This window comes from Numida meleagris, chromosome 5 (genome assembly GCF_002078875.1).
Source record: "Numida meleagris isolate 19003 breed g44 Domestic line chromosome 5, NumMel1.0, whole genome shotgun sequence".
NCBI classification, from domain to species: domain Eukaryota; kingdom Metazoa; phylum Chordata; class Aves; order Galliformes; family Numididae; genus Numida; species Numida meleagris.
In genome coordinates this window covers 30,440,303-30,455,842 of record NC_034413.1, presented here as the reverse complement: position 1 = coordinate 30,455,842, position 15,540 = coordinate 30,440,303, and the positions used below count along the sequence as shown (strand labels likewise).

Here is a 15,540-nt window from a genome sequence, read left to right as displayed (position 1 = left end):
TATTAGCCTCATTTCCGATACAAAAGCATAACAGATCTGTAATTCTCTACCCCACACTTCATACTCCAGTTTAATGCAAAGAGTCATCTAAATGGGTGCATAACCAGCACTCGAAAGCTTGCAATGTCACTTCAGCTTTCACTGTTCTTTAAAAGAAGGATTTTAGAAAATGTTGCTGTTGTTAGAATAGGAATAGAAAACAAAACAGATCAGTACGTCACCACTCACTTCAATCCTCCTCTCAAACACTGTGCATAGAGTACTTTAGAATTAGGAAAAGTATCAAGGCAGAGTGGGCCATGTTCTTTGCAGGTTAAGGCTCTCAACTGGAAGAATCACGCCAAAGCAGCTGTGTAACCCAATCTGTTAACTCTAGAGTGACATGGATAGATGAATCCCGAATAACCTCAACTGTCTCACTATATATAAGAAATAGGGTACACCAACTTATCCAATGGTAGAGTCAAATCTAGGAAATACAAAGATATCTCAAAAGTGAAAGGCCTGGGAACTCATTGCCAAGGTTGCTACAAATGCGGGAATCCATTTAAATGAGTTTGGTAAGCAATTAAACAAATAGATTAAAAATCCCTCAAGCCCTAAGTACAAAGGTGCTATCTCTGCCTGAAGAGATTTATCCACTCCTGGAAACAGTTTCCTGAAGCATCGCCCCCACATGCACTCATTACGATGCATAGGGACAAGACTATTTCAGAGAGCTGCAGCCACTGCTAAATAAAATGCACCTTGACACCAAGAATCTACACTTCACATCTCTTGGAAAACACCACACCACGGCTATATTAAAATTAAAAAAAGCAACAACTTCCACCTTAGCTTTTGAGGACATTAAGTTTAGAAGGGGAAGGGGAAGCTTAATGTAATTCATTACTAAACTCAGGCTTCAAGCTAAATGGTAAGGCCTGCCATAAAAGCAGAGCAAATGGCTGCCCCCTCAGACAAAGCCTTTGCTGCACTCCTGCTTCCCTCTTGCCCATTCTCAGGCACGTGCAGACACAAAACTCTCACCTCCGCGATTTTGCTTATTCCAAGCCCAAACACAAGTGCCCCTAGTCCCCCAGCAGACCTGCAGCACCTGCGTGCATCAAGATAAAGCTGCCAGCACTCCCCCACGAGGCTGCAGAACTCTCTTTTCACCGCTTTTCTGTGTGAGACTCAGCTTTGCTTCAGGCAGGCAGCTTCATCCCATATATTTGCTTCTGAACAGAATAATTAAAATGTTAATCAAGCCAAAAATCTTACTGTACGTACAAAAGCTGTTTGACTGTCTCTGATTGTATTTATTTCTCCTCCAACCCAATAAGCAAGTACTTACCCTCTCTTCTTTGTGATCATTATTTGAATCACATTCAGTTCCAATATAGCTTGAATTTAATTTAGATTTGGCTTAACCGATCTTTATTCTATTATCTTTTGTTCTCTGGGCAAGCATATATTTAATCTTGAGAGTAAAATTGTTACAATGAAATCTGTGTATTTAAAGGTAATGTAAATTAGAGGGTAGAGATGAAGTAATACGTAGTAGCTTGTATGAAATTACATAGATGGAATAATAACTCACTTGTGTGAGCTGTGCACTGTGACACAGATTGTTACCAAAAAAGATACTTATTATTCAGATTTTTAGCACCTACTGAAGTATTTATGTGATTCTTAAATGCGTTACAAAAGCCTCCACCAAAATACAGGTCTGTTAAAGGCTCATTAAAAAGTGTCAGCTTTTCAGCCCAAACTGATGAAACGTATGCAGTTTTAAGCAGTTGCCTCCCAGCCGAAATCCCCAGGATGATGGCCAAGATGACACCCATCATGTGGCATCAGAGAAAACCCTTTAGCCTCTGTTCACGTTCCTGTGACATACAAATAAGTTTAACAAAAAAAATGATGAGTTCAGAGAAGGAGGACAGACAACTCGATGAAATTATCATGCCCCAAGAATTCTACATCTCCTGTGATTTGGGGTACCAGGTCTTGATTGCTTAAGTGTGCCCTGGACCTCTAGGGACTACACTTCTTGCATTGAAAATCAATACCTATTTATCTCCAAGGTACAATACATGAAGATCTTGGCAGAATAACATGAACAAATGCCCGACAGATTTGCTTTCCCTTCTTAATACAAATGATGTTTGCATTTCCAATTCCATTTTGTATTCTTGACAAGCCAATGAGTATGAGTCAAGTGCATTGGGACCTTGGAGTACAATGGCAAACAATTCAACTTCTGAAATGCTTAAACCTCAGTGTAGTCACACATGTTTTTCTTTATGTAGCACACGTGTATTCCATGTGATTTGTATATCTCACAAGTTAAATTTTGTCCCTAATTGGTACTTCATAATAAAGTGCCTGAAGGAGACCAGGCTGTTCTGATATGCAAGCAATTTTAGATTTAAATTAAGTTACGGATTGATTTCCATTTCAAAAGTGGTTTCGAAATTTCTTAAGTGAAACACAGAGTTGTTTTCAAAATTGGATGCAAAAGATGGGAATGCAAACTGAGCTGAGATTCAGATAGATAGGCTTCCCGCACACATGAAAATACCTTTCCTTCCTGTTACTGTGGGTAATATTTTCCTCCATGTCTCCTACACATTTAAGGGAAGAGTAGATGGACATTTTAAACAACTCTGAGGGTGTCAGGGCCTCATCCACAAACAGAAAATTGGCCTATAAAAAGAAGTGCTGTCTTTATTAGAAACTACTAATACTCCTTCTTCCTTCCCTCCCTCCCCCAGAACACTGGAATAAGTCCCCAAGTTGTTTTTCTTCAAGCAGTTCTTGTAATGACTGTTTCTGCTGTCTCCTGGGTATTTTAAGCTGCTAGGTGGAGTTTGATTTTCTGCATTTTTATTTAGCTTTGATATTTATTTTATAACCCAAAGCTGTACTCTAATTTATAACCTTTTCATTTTATATTTATGAGATAAAGTACATACGGTGATTTTACAGCTGCCTCATTGAACATATAGTAATAACCAAGATATTGAAAAATATTATTCCAGATCTAAATGGAAGACTGCTTTCCTTTGAATGCCATCATCATTAGGTAGTGAAGTCTCCTTTTTAACAATTTATACTTGTATAAATTCCATAGCACAATTGTTCTGTTCCCAAATAAAGAACATTTTAGACCTACAAAAGGCATGAAAATAAAACCCAGTTTCTTTCATTCCCAAGCACAAGTTGTTCTTCAAACAATGAAGAAATTTTAAAGCATCTTATGTCTAATGCTGCTGAGAACAAAGAGGCTTAAAAAAGGGAAGAGTGAAGTCAGCAACCGTAACTTTTTTGGAAAAAAAAAAAAAATGTTTTATTTATAACGAAACCTCCTGCCTATGGACTTGCCTGCCACAGGAAGGTTGCAGTGGCCACTGCTTCCAAGGCCCTTTCCAGCACAGAGGTTTACAGTTACTGACCTTTTCTGGCCCTTTCATTCTTTTCAGGAAGACTCAATTTCTTTTCATTTATATGACTTCGCCCTGAGCTGCCGCTGCCTGCACCGCCATCTCTAACCTAAGCCCAAGAATTTTCCACCCTGTAACGCATCTCTGATGAAAGCTACAAGAAGGCACAAGTGTGTTCACTGGGGAAATACCACAAAGTCAAGGATGTCTGATCACAGCTTACAATAGCTGTATAAGAGCAATGCCTCTCAGCCCACAGACATCTGGATTAAAAAGATAGGGGAGCAAGGTGATAGGGGAGAAGGACAGACCTGCCTAGGATAAGATGTACAGAGGCTGAAGGATCTGTGGTATAATACAAAGCAAACAAATTCAATTTAATAAAACATCCCATATACAAGGTATCATCTAGCGCTTTACAAAGAGATAAAAGACCAAGATAACGCAGGAGAGAACTGGATACTGTGACTCATAACAGTAAAAAGGGAAAATACAAATAAAGTTGAAGTAGCTCAGATAAAGAAGAACTGCGGAATTTAAAAGTAGAATACAGTGTGTGTTTTTTATAGAACTGGCTATAGCCAGAGACAAAAAAAAAATGTCAAAGGGTTAAAGGTTCGTTTAAGCATCTGAAACTCTAGTGTTTATCAATCAGCCTATCTTAGGCTGATAGAAACTCATTTTAACCTGATGGAATTGGACCTGCAGAAAAATCTCACCTATTTCATGGTGTCTTCCTCCTCACCCCTCAGCCCCACACCTGCACTCTGCATCATGCAGAACTTTCCAGACAGATCACAATAGCTGGCGAAGCTTTGGAATCTAATAGGTATTGGATTAGATCTCTTCTTATTTAGATATAATTTTATCAATTCTTTGTTAAAATAAGGGAGAACAGAAAATAGCATCATGAATCAATAAGTGAACAACAAACATAAGGAGAGATCTGAGGGCAGGAACTAAGTTACGATTTCTGGAGGCATGGAAGTAATCCATATACCTTGCAAAATTTAATTTACAAATTGTTACCACACCACAGTTCTCATAAATGCCAGTTAATAAGAACCAAAGTAGCAGAGGGGATGGGGAGCAGCTCAAGAATGGAGTTTGGGAGTCAGCAGGTTTCAGACTTGAGTACACCGGGCACAGCCAAGCACCTCACACAGCAAAGCCACAGCACTGCCCAGAATGGATGAGCGTGTTGTTACAGAACAACAAATGTGGGTGGGTTACAGAGGAACCTGAAGGCACCAGCACCAAGAATCACAGAGGTGCTAGCAGGAAGGACTGCAGAATGCGTTTGCACGCTGCTGGGAAGCACAGACAGCCACTGCTTTGGGGCAGGGACATGCTGGTGAAAAAGGCAAATGCCTCTACTCCCTGTGCTTTCTGTCAGGGACAGTGAAGAGCTGTAAAGGGGGAACAGTGGCAGGGTATAAATTTAAGGCGAGTGACTGAGTTTTTCCAGGTGGGAGATTTTATCCTGGAACCAACATACTGGGAAGTCACAGAGCCGGCAGACACTGGATGGACACATCAGTAACTACAAGGTAGTTAAGGCAGTGACTGATGACAGCAGTGAGGTGCCACCTGAGCAAGGCCTATTATCAGTTTTAAAAATAAACCTGTGAGAGATGGCAGAAGAGACACTGTAGAGCAGAGCACAGCAGTTCTGGAAAGTCAGTTACAAACCAAGGCTCCTGAAAGGTGAGTGGGGCTGCTGGCATGCCCAAGTAAGGATGCTCACCACCCTGCCCCTCCATGGGGCAGAAAGCCACGCAGGCCTCACACCAGAGCTAAGCCATGCACAGGGCTGCCAGCGTCCAGGTCACCTTTGCCTTGCATAAGGATTCTCTCCTTTTCTCTCCCTAGGGTGCACATTAATAAATAAGTTAAAAAAAAATACATCCCCACTGTCTCCTTACACACGAGCCCCTTAGCCTGCTTGTTTCGAAGCAACAGGTGGTGCAGCTGTAACTGGATGAACCACAGATCCTAAACAATCCATTGCTGTTTTTTTTTTAATGCATTGCATCCAAGGAATTCATTTGAAGAATCTTTTCAGGGTCCTTTTCCATGGGAGCATTTCATTTCAACATTCACCTCATGAATTGAAGGTCAGCATACATTACATGCCTGATCGAGTAACACTGTTCCTATCAAAAAGAAAACTACATGAAAATTAAGGTGTTTCAGTCTTTACAGAACTCACACAGTAAAGAATCTTCTATAAACACCCTCAGGAATAATTTTGCTGCTGAACATTTAAAAATAAAACCTTTGGAGACTATGTATGCGTTGGATCTGTTTTCCTTCCCAGTGGGATGAAAATTGCTCATACTTTGCAAGTACAGCAGCTTCATGAAAATAAACATTTTGTATCGGCTCAAGCTGTTCTGCATATGAAAATGATCAATGTTGCATCTGAAATTATTTCCACAGCTAGGTACTATACGGCTTTCTTAAGGTTTAAAACAATTTCTTGCTTTTTTTTTTTAATGTTATGGTTTGGGAATCATCCAGTAAGGTATGTTAAAAATACTAAGAGATTTATTTTCTGACATTTTCATTTCTAAAGTACACACAATATTCCAAACATGCTAAAAGTCATATCTGCAATTAACTCAAAGAGTTGATTAGGTCTAGATAAACAGGAGATTCCCTGAGACTCTGCACAATAGGAATTCCAAATGTTTGAGAAAGTAGACTGTTAATTTGGTATTCCATGAAAAACTGTAAGTTAACCACACCTACAGAGCAACTACTTCTAGCTGTAAAACAACTTTCTCTGACTAAAAGAGACAGAAAGTCGATAAACAGTAAAGGAGTAACAGACATAATACAGCGGTGCAAACACTGGGAAATCTTAATATGAATGAAAATGACAATATTTTTTGTGAAAGGGGACAAAAAGAAAGAGGGTGAACATTTCCAACAAAACTAGGAAAATTTATTATTTAACTTTGAAATCACAGCAGGTTAGTCAAATTCAGAAAGAAAAACACAACTGGTACACAAATGATGAGAAAGTTAGCTGTTATAATGCTTCCACATCTGAGCTGAACTCTTAGCAGCTGAAAAGCAGCTTGCTTTTATGATTTTTCTGCTCATGAAATGGAAAATTTCCCAGGACAGTTATTAACTCTGGTAAATAAGTAATTCTGAAGTCAAAGAACTGTTGTTACTTCTTGTAAAAAAAAAAACCACCATGGCTTCCAGAGACTCAAATTTTAATTATGAAATAGCAAAATAGCTCTGTCAAAATAATGCATTTTCCTGAAATTCCCTATGATATTTCTAGTTCATACTGAGTGAGTTTTTTCCTTTATATATGTGCATATACAAAAAATTACATGCTAATGTTAGCACTGAAATCTGTGCTTGAAGCTGTGGTGCAGCTCTCCCAGAACCACATGACAAGGTTCACATCCCAGAACACTCCCATCACTGAACGAGGAGGTGCAAAAACTCAAATTACAAGAGCAAGAGAAGTTAGAGGTAATTAGGGACTGCTGAACATCTTCCTGATGCATTGTAACAGCTCATATAAGCCTATTACTTTCAGTGCAAGGTTTAACAGTACTTCCATTAACCTACTTCAGCCATTAGAGTTTTATTCCATTCATTCTCAGTTACTGATGTTGTCCTGATTACTGATTGAAAATAATTTTGCAAAGCACGAGCTATGCCGCACCATGCACTTTTCCAACCATAAGATAAATTGTTATTCAAATTTTGTATATGGAGCAAAAGATAATCAGTCAATACTCAAGAATGGACTACTTGAACACCTTCAAAATTAAATTACATTGCAGTTCCATGCAATTTAAAATGCCAAAGAAATCAGAGGCTCTCGCAGATTTTAATTAAAGCAATCAGCCCTTTTCCCCCACCCTGTTGGTACTTATTCCTTTTCTATTTATTCACAGCTCTGCATAAAACAGTAAAAATAACCACAGTTACTCCTGTTTGTTATTTATAGTAGTGCAGTTTTTACATGTGACAACACTCTCCATCCTAAACAAACGACTGTCTTACACAAGGAAAATTCAGAACCTTGGGTATGACTATACAATGATTTCATGGATAAATAATCATAGAAATAACGAGCTCAAAGACATGCAAAATTTCAGTCACAGAGTAAAAAGGAGTCCAGTATCCTTTAACCAGTCTCAGAAGACCAAAAAAAATTTTTTTTTAAAGAGAGAAAAGCGGAGAGACAAAGGAGCAGATAAAAGCTAGGTAAGACAGGCTTCCCCTGCCCACCTCCGTGCCCCACTGGTTAAGTGTGATTGCTTTTACACATCCTCAGACAGTTTAAGTCAGTGGTGTCAGACTGTGGCAGTGAAGGAGCCTAAGTAAGCACTGTATCATGACACATTACCACAGCTTTGAATTATTCAATTTTTTTCTTCTATTTCCGTTAATTATTTTTATTTTCTAACTTGTTCTGATTCCCCAAGTGACTACAACAGTCTTTCTCACGCTTCCTATCTGCACTCTGCAAATATATTGAAATATACATTTTAACAGCTGTTCAAGACCGACTGGTGCAAGGAATTTTATCACCAGGACCCTTATGTATGCCAAATTTAACACAGGGTTGACAAAATTCTAGTAAATTGAATTAGAAGTTAAATATTGCAAACCATTTTATCATACAGGTAGCCTGTATCGCTAACGCATATTTTGAAATCATCCCACTGAGCTGCTTTCTTAGAAAGTATTCAGATTTCTGGTACAGTACATTTATCTTTTATACATCACCTGCCATACTCTCAGTCCACTTAAATATTAAGTAATCTTTTTTTCTTCATTTTGGGAGGTTTTGCTGATTACTATTGGTTGAACGATAAGTGTTTCTTACTGAGTAAAAAATTCAGCTTTCAGTTTTTGTCTGAGGCAACATAGCTAATTAGGAGTTACCATGAGTCAGAGCTTTATCAACCTCTTATTAACATTCTTGTCATCATAATTTGAAAAAATATATATCTCCTTTTCCCATAGAATAATCCAAGGAAAAAAATCAGATGGAAGACTGCATTGCAGTGCTCTCCTCTTGACACCTCGCGCATTATGAGCAAGAGCATCACTCAGTATTGTTCTAACAAAAAAACAAACCTGCTACTGGCATTACTTAGCCTTGAGCAGGACGCATCACAACTTTGAATTATAACTACCTTCATAACACCTGATTATTTCTACTTTCATTCTGGATGACTCCAGTCATAAGAGAAAGGCACAAGCTCTTCCCCATGCATGAAGGCCTTTTTTTTCTTTTTGTGCTGCAGGAAGCCTGTTAGAAACAGGAGTTTCTACCCCTCTTGACATAGAGAGCTCTCTTATCTCTACAGCAATGCTTCTGCAGCAGAAAGAGCTACCAGACAGTAAAGGCCTCTGACAGCAGCTCGATATCCCTTCGCACACAGTCCCACTGCTATGAAATATACCGAGTTGACCTTACCAAACCCAAAAGCCTAGAAAGCAGCCCCTGAAGAAACAAGTTCTGAGACATCCTTCCAAATATCTGATGTATCCCTCTACAGTAAACAACTGAAACAGACATGTGAGCCGGACCAAACAAACATTTTCAACTCCTTTCTGATTTATAGTTTCTCTTCCTTGATCAACATTTAGGGTTTGGGTTGTGTTTCTTTTGTTTGTTTGTTTGTTTTGGGTTTTTTTTGTCAGTGCAATGGCAACAATTGCAGAATCGGAGAATGGAGGAAAAGGAAAAAAAGCATCTGAATCATTGTAAGTAATTATATACCTGGCATGTTGCTCCCAAGTTTCAGGTGAATCTGTTCTAATCTAGTCCGGTCCTGAAACATATCAGCTCATATTTCTTGTTATTACCAGCCTAAGGAAGACATGTCTTTAATTAAACAGCAGACAAACCAGATATCTACAAGCTGGAAAATTTTATGCCAGTAATGAGTTTCTTAGTAGTAATAATTCACCATTGGTAGCAGCAGTAACCATGCTTTGAAAACTGGTTCCTTAACAGCATTTTACCATTTCAAAACATTTTGTGCGATGAAAGACATCAAAACTACAGTAACGTATTTGCCTGCTTAAATAAAAGATTAAAAGACTTCTTTCTAAGAACACTGCACTGGTACTTTGACCAAAAATATCCTCTTTCACTTGTGCAGAAAGAAATATTATACAGTTTAAATGAAAATGAGCAGAACTGCTACAAGCAATCGTCTAGTTAAATGTACAACTGTGGGAAAACAAAGACTAACCTCCCACTTTGATTAACAAAAGACCTTATGACATGTGACCAAGGGGTTGCTACATGGTTATAAAAGGTTGTAAGCACGTACAATAAAGGGTCTTTGTCCTGCAATAGCAACAGAGTCCATGCCTCATTTGCCACATACAAGGCCATGGTTCAAGTGAGAACATGGTTTGTGTGGATTTCTGAGCAATACAGCCAGCTTCTTCATATACCACTGTCAAGAAAAGAGCGTTTAAGACATTAAAAGGTCTGATCTAGCTTACCTTCAAGCATGAGGGCTTTCAGAGGGCTGGAGCACCTCCCCTACGAAGACAAACTCCCAACACCTCCACGTCCTTCTTGTGCTGGGAGCCCGAGCTCTGGACACAATACTCCAGATGAAGTCTCAGAAGGGCAGAGTAGAGGGGGGCCATCACTTCCCTCACCCTGCTGGCCACCTCTCTTTTGATGCAGCTCAGGGTACTGTTGGCCTTTGGGCTGCAAGAGCACACTGTTGGCTCACATCAAGCCTTCTGTCTACCAAAACCCTCAAGTCCTTCTCTACAAGACTGCTCTCAATGTGTTCTTCACCCAGTCTGGACTGTGCATTATTTCATAGGATTCTTTTAATGTACTAGCTGAGTAATAGACTTGAAAATATTTCACTTTATTAATAGATTCAATAAGCAGTAGCCAATTGCTGGAGTTACCAGTTAGCCAAGGAAATAACTAATCTGTAAACACATATTTCAAAATCAGCAAAACTGAGAGTCCAGTGGGCTAAGGACAATATAGTGTACAAAATCACACCTGTTACTTTGTACACAGTGGTACTGAGCCTTAAAAAGAGTCCAGTGACCAAAACAAGATTTAAAAACCGTGAAAATCAAAACTGCATTTATTTATTAAACTGCCACTCATCCCTTTCTTATCAAGTAGAAAGACAGTACTCTATTAACAATGTGTAAAATAATTAGGAGATTTCTATCAAAAGCTTTGGTTTGAAAAACATTCTAAAAATCTACCTTTGGTTAGCACACAACAGTATGTTGAAACAGTACATATCTTCTATAAAATACAGAGATTAAAAGTGACAAGAACTCATGTCCTTCAAAGATATCAGTCTTGTCTTTGTCTGAAGGACCTCAGCAATGCATGGAAGACCTTTCAGAAGTAGCTATCATTATTCTTAGTCACGTGTTTATTTAAATGCATACACTGTAACTAATAAAGTTTTTAATGAGAACTGTGTCTTAATTCTCACTGTTATTTAGTTTATAAAGAGCATGAGCAGCTTAGTGTAGCCAGTTACCTTAGAACAGAAATTAGTAGCCATGTTGAACAAAAAGAATTCTGTAAAGCTGACTTCTCTCTGTACACTTCTCCCATCAAACAGACTGTATTGTAACCTCACAATAGAAGTGCAAACACATGTATTAGTCCAAAGTATTTATTTTCAGAAGTTATTTGTTTACATTTCAGCAGTGAAGACAGGAAATAAAACTGTAGAGGTGAGAAAACAAGACTAGCATTGAAAATAGTATAGATGTGGATGAAGGGAACACGAGCTGCAGGGAATACATGAAGCACAGCTTGTCTAGTAGTGAAGGAGCAGGGAAACATGAAATGATAGAAAGAATACAATGGAATGCAAAGACAAAAAAATAGGGAAATGGAGATTAAAAAATTGAGGTTCATAACACTGATCTGGATATCTCAATCTTTAATAAACCCATTTTAAATAAAACATACGAGCCAGAGCTTTTATGCTTCTCTAAACTAAATAAAGCAGCCAGAATAAATTGATGAATATGACCAGAAAAGTCAAAAGAAAAGAAAAAACAGCTATCATCTGGTAATATCACATGCTAAAACTTGCTTAGTTTTCTTTTTTAAATGCCTGACACTAAACAAAGTCAAATCAAGAGAACTTGTTGGCAAAAGCAAGCTGATGATGGAGAGTCTGGCTTGGAACTGCACTGTCAATGCACCATAAAGTGCCTTACCTAACTGTTACAATTATTCCCAATTGAAACATTAGAAGCTGGATTTGAGCTCATACCGAAGAGAAATCCACAGATATTAAAAGTAGAAGTACATAGTTAGGACGTGTATATCCTTAATTGTGGCATATGGTGGCACAGTCAAGAGTGAGATTATATTATCATCCAAGATGTATCCATTTCCTTTCCTCTAGTGTGCAAACAAAATTGTGAAGATGCCCAAATTAGAGCCATATGGCTAGCGTACAGAGTCACTGTTGGGTACTGTTAATGCAGTTTGAGTGCCTAAGCTATGCTCATTCAGACGTTTTTGAATTACGTTGAATAGTTAACAGATAATAGTAATAAACTCTGAAAATACTGTTTGAAAAGATCATTGTATTTGAGATAATGGTAACACACTCACTTGTACCGTGCCTAACCACATAATATAAGCATACCAATTCCATATTAACACAGACATACATCCATAGAGTAGCTCTGATTTGGTTACCCCCACAAGAATAGGTAGTCTTGGAAAGAAGCCCAGGAAAAAGCAGCTTTAAGTTAAATTACTGATTCAAGCCCATGTCATTGTGCCATAGTAACATTTGGAGATAGTGAGAAGTGGCACGCAGGGTCTTGTAAAATCAGTCCCTTAGAAGAGTCAGAAGTCAACAAACAGTGGTGAAAGCAGTACAATATATTCCAAAACAAATCAGAAAACTCAAGGGGTTCAGTGGACAGCCAATGTACAAAAACATTGATTTCTGCTGTGACACAGATGAAAATAGCTGAGAGGTAGCAGGACTGCATTTCTCATATGATATTTTATTGGAAATCTAAAGAAAAAAAAAGTAGTTCAAACATACTGAATTCTGCTTTGATTGCGTATTAACTCATCACCTGTCACACCAGAAGAAGAAAGATGTTTATTTAGCTTGCCAGTAATGAGGACAAAAGGTAACTTAACAAGGCTAAACTGAATGTAGGAAAAATTGTATGTTATAAAGCAATGCTCAACAATAAATTTGGGACTAGCGGATAATTGACAAATAAAACGAGAAAATAAATTACTTGTTGACTATTAACCTATTGGTCATCTTGCCCCTTTCAACCTTTTTCTGTCCATTTGCCATATCCATAACAATGATCTTGCCGACACAAACGCTCCCCCTCATTGTTGCTGACACCTCCTTCAAATCAATGAGGTATGATCATTTATATCACCTGATGGGTAGCATGGGGCATATAAATTAGGTCTCTGCCTTGAATTTCTTGTGCACAATAAACACCAGTAGTTGTTTATGACAGATTTGGGATGTAGACTGAGGACAAAACTAACTGTGCTCTTTTATAGCATTTTTCAGTCTTTCAAAAAAAAAAAAAAAGGAAGCACCCTTATCACTGAAAAAAGAGGAAACTGTTTCTTCACAAAATCAAAATGTTTATAAAAGCCAGAGTAGTACGAAAAATGAAGAATGATGTAATCACGTTCATTACTCCAACACCTAGGATGTTAAAATGTGGGGATAATACCGCATATGGTAAAATGTCTTGCTGCTTGTTATTTTCCATTCAACAATAACAAGGGTTTTTTTTTTCCAATATTTCTTCATTTAAAAATCGAAGAGCATTATCTTCATGCATTTAATACAAGAAACCACAATAAATCAAACACACTGCTGTATCTTCAGTGCTCCACTGCTATCAAGAACTGTCTGTTATTTCTATCACTGTCCTTGTATTTATTTCCCTTGTGTATTTGAGATATATCTCTCATTAACTAGAGGGAGTAAAAAGCTGAGAATGGAGACAGCATAAATAATGAAAAGAAGGCTTCCTACTCTATGGCTGCCTGTAGACTGGTGAGCTGCCCCTACTGTTACTGCAACTGCTTTCTAGCCAGCATATTGAAGAACTCATTTCTGCTTTTTTCCTTTTTCTAAATCAGAGAACTGAAATCTCATCCAAAGATTCTGCTCAGGAGTGCTTTCCCCAGTTTTATACTATTTTGTGATCCCTATATATAGATTCTGCAGACCTAAACATCTAGTTAACACACTTTAGAAAAGTAAATGTACTGACTGTCATCACCGATGAAGGGAATATACTTTCACTTTCCTACTTCTACTCAGCAATGAGTGATAATGCAAATGGCAGTGGAAAGACAGTAGGAGAAAAGAGGTATGGAAGAAGCACAGCACTGTCCTTAAAAAAGATGTCTAATGTCTTGATTAGATTAACAGTGTTGAACCAGGTCTGGCCTCCCTGAAATCTTACGAACCAATTGTCATTACCATAGCTATAAGAAGCACCTCCACCAACTAAGATCAAAACCCATCAGTTCAGTAAAGCATCTTCTCTCCAGCAATTGCCATGAGCAATTTCCCAGCAAAAAGTAGATGTGGCACGAGCTGAAAATGATGCTTTCAGTCACTTGACACTTCACAGTCATTGATGGATTTTTCTTTCAGAAATTTGTTCTGATTTCTTTTTTTAATTTTCTGGCTATTTTCATATAAAAGCATAATACTGCACTATTTATTCTGGCAACTTCCCATTCATTGACTGATGAAGCAGTAATAAAAGAGGGTATCTTTGGGGAAAAGAAAAAATAAGAATGAAATTCTATCACTGTTCATTCCTAAATAAAACACTTGTTTATAGTTTTTGATGAAACACAGAGTTTCTAAAACCTAATCCAAATCTCAAGTATATTTGTAGCAAAAATCACAAATCTGATTTAATTCTTCATTAGTTGTACATCCATGCAGTAAACAATGTTTTTCCTACACAGAGATTCTCCCTACATATGATTGGTTTCTCATTGATATGTATTCTGTATATGTAAAATAAATATCCAGGAAAAAATAATATTTTAAAATTAAATTTAGAACCAATGTTGAAGTAGTTTTAAAAGTTTTCAAGTTATTTCTGTTCATGTTTCTCAATATCAGTTACTACTGTAACTAATAAAAAGCTTCAGCCTCAGCAGAAAAGCTCTTATTAGCAGAAGTATTTGAGAACATCTCACCTTAAAGGAACACAAAAACAGATCCTAAAAGGAAAAGGATAGCCAGGGCTTTGATTCTTTAATGGTATTTCAGTTCTGTGTGTTGAAAGAAGTTGAGCTCATTTATTTATTTGTCATTCAGAATATGTGCCTCAGGAATCATTAAACCAGACGTCTTTTCCCAAATATGCAATCAGTGATAAAAGTGTTTCATAAAAACTCAGTGATGCAATTTAAGGCTTGCTGACTGACAAAATTACTTAGCTAATTAATTGATGGGAGGCAATATGTAATGATAAGTTTAATTACTAGACTTCAAGAAAAAGGTAATACTGATAAATTCCAGCTACAGCAGATCTCAATGCTAACATTTTTTCCTTCAATCTATTTCTTTCATTATGGTGATACATGCAAAGCCCTGTAGAGACAGTCCATTTATAGTTTGTAATTGTTCCAGAAATTAATGGGCTCTTCCCAAATCTAAGGTCACATCTGGCAAACACAGATCAGAAGACATGATCTGGATCACAGTCCACCCGTTACAGTTCAAAGGGCCCTGATCATTATCCCAGAAGGAGTCCCAAAAATCATCATTTGTCACAGGAAAGCACCAGGAAACCTGCCGCATCCTGGTGACATCTAAATTCTTGGGAATACGAGGTAACAGCTTAGGCAAAAAATGTTCTTGTGTGTAGGAAGTGAACTCTCCACTGGGCCATGCAGATGAACATCCCTGTTAGAGAAAAACCCAAGAACAAAATAATAATTAAATCTTAAAAGATTTTCATGAAACGAATAAAAAATGCCATTAGCTACAATTATCATCAGACATTCAGAATCACAGATAGGTCTCCATCCAAGTATGGATATTGGAATATTTTACTTATTGAT

The 15,540-nt window shown here is 37.7% G+C and overlaps 1 long non-coding RNA gene across 3 annotated transcripts in view; it reads right to left on the bottom strand.

Annotated features, from left to right (window-relative positions):
• LOC110399834 overlaps nt 10,532-15,540 on the bottom strand; it is a 210,668-nt gene continuing 205,659 nt past the window's right edge. For all 3 annotated transcript variants that reach the window (XR_002439434.1, XR_002439432.1, XR_002439433.1), the window contains one exon: nt 10,532-15,382. This is a non-coding gene — a long non-coding RNA (uncharacterized LOC110399834). The remainder of the gene's footprint in view (nt 15,383-15,540) is intronic.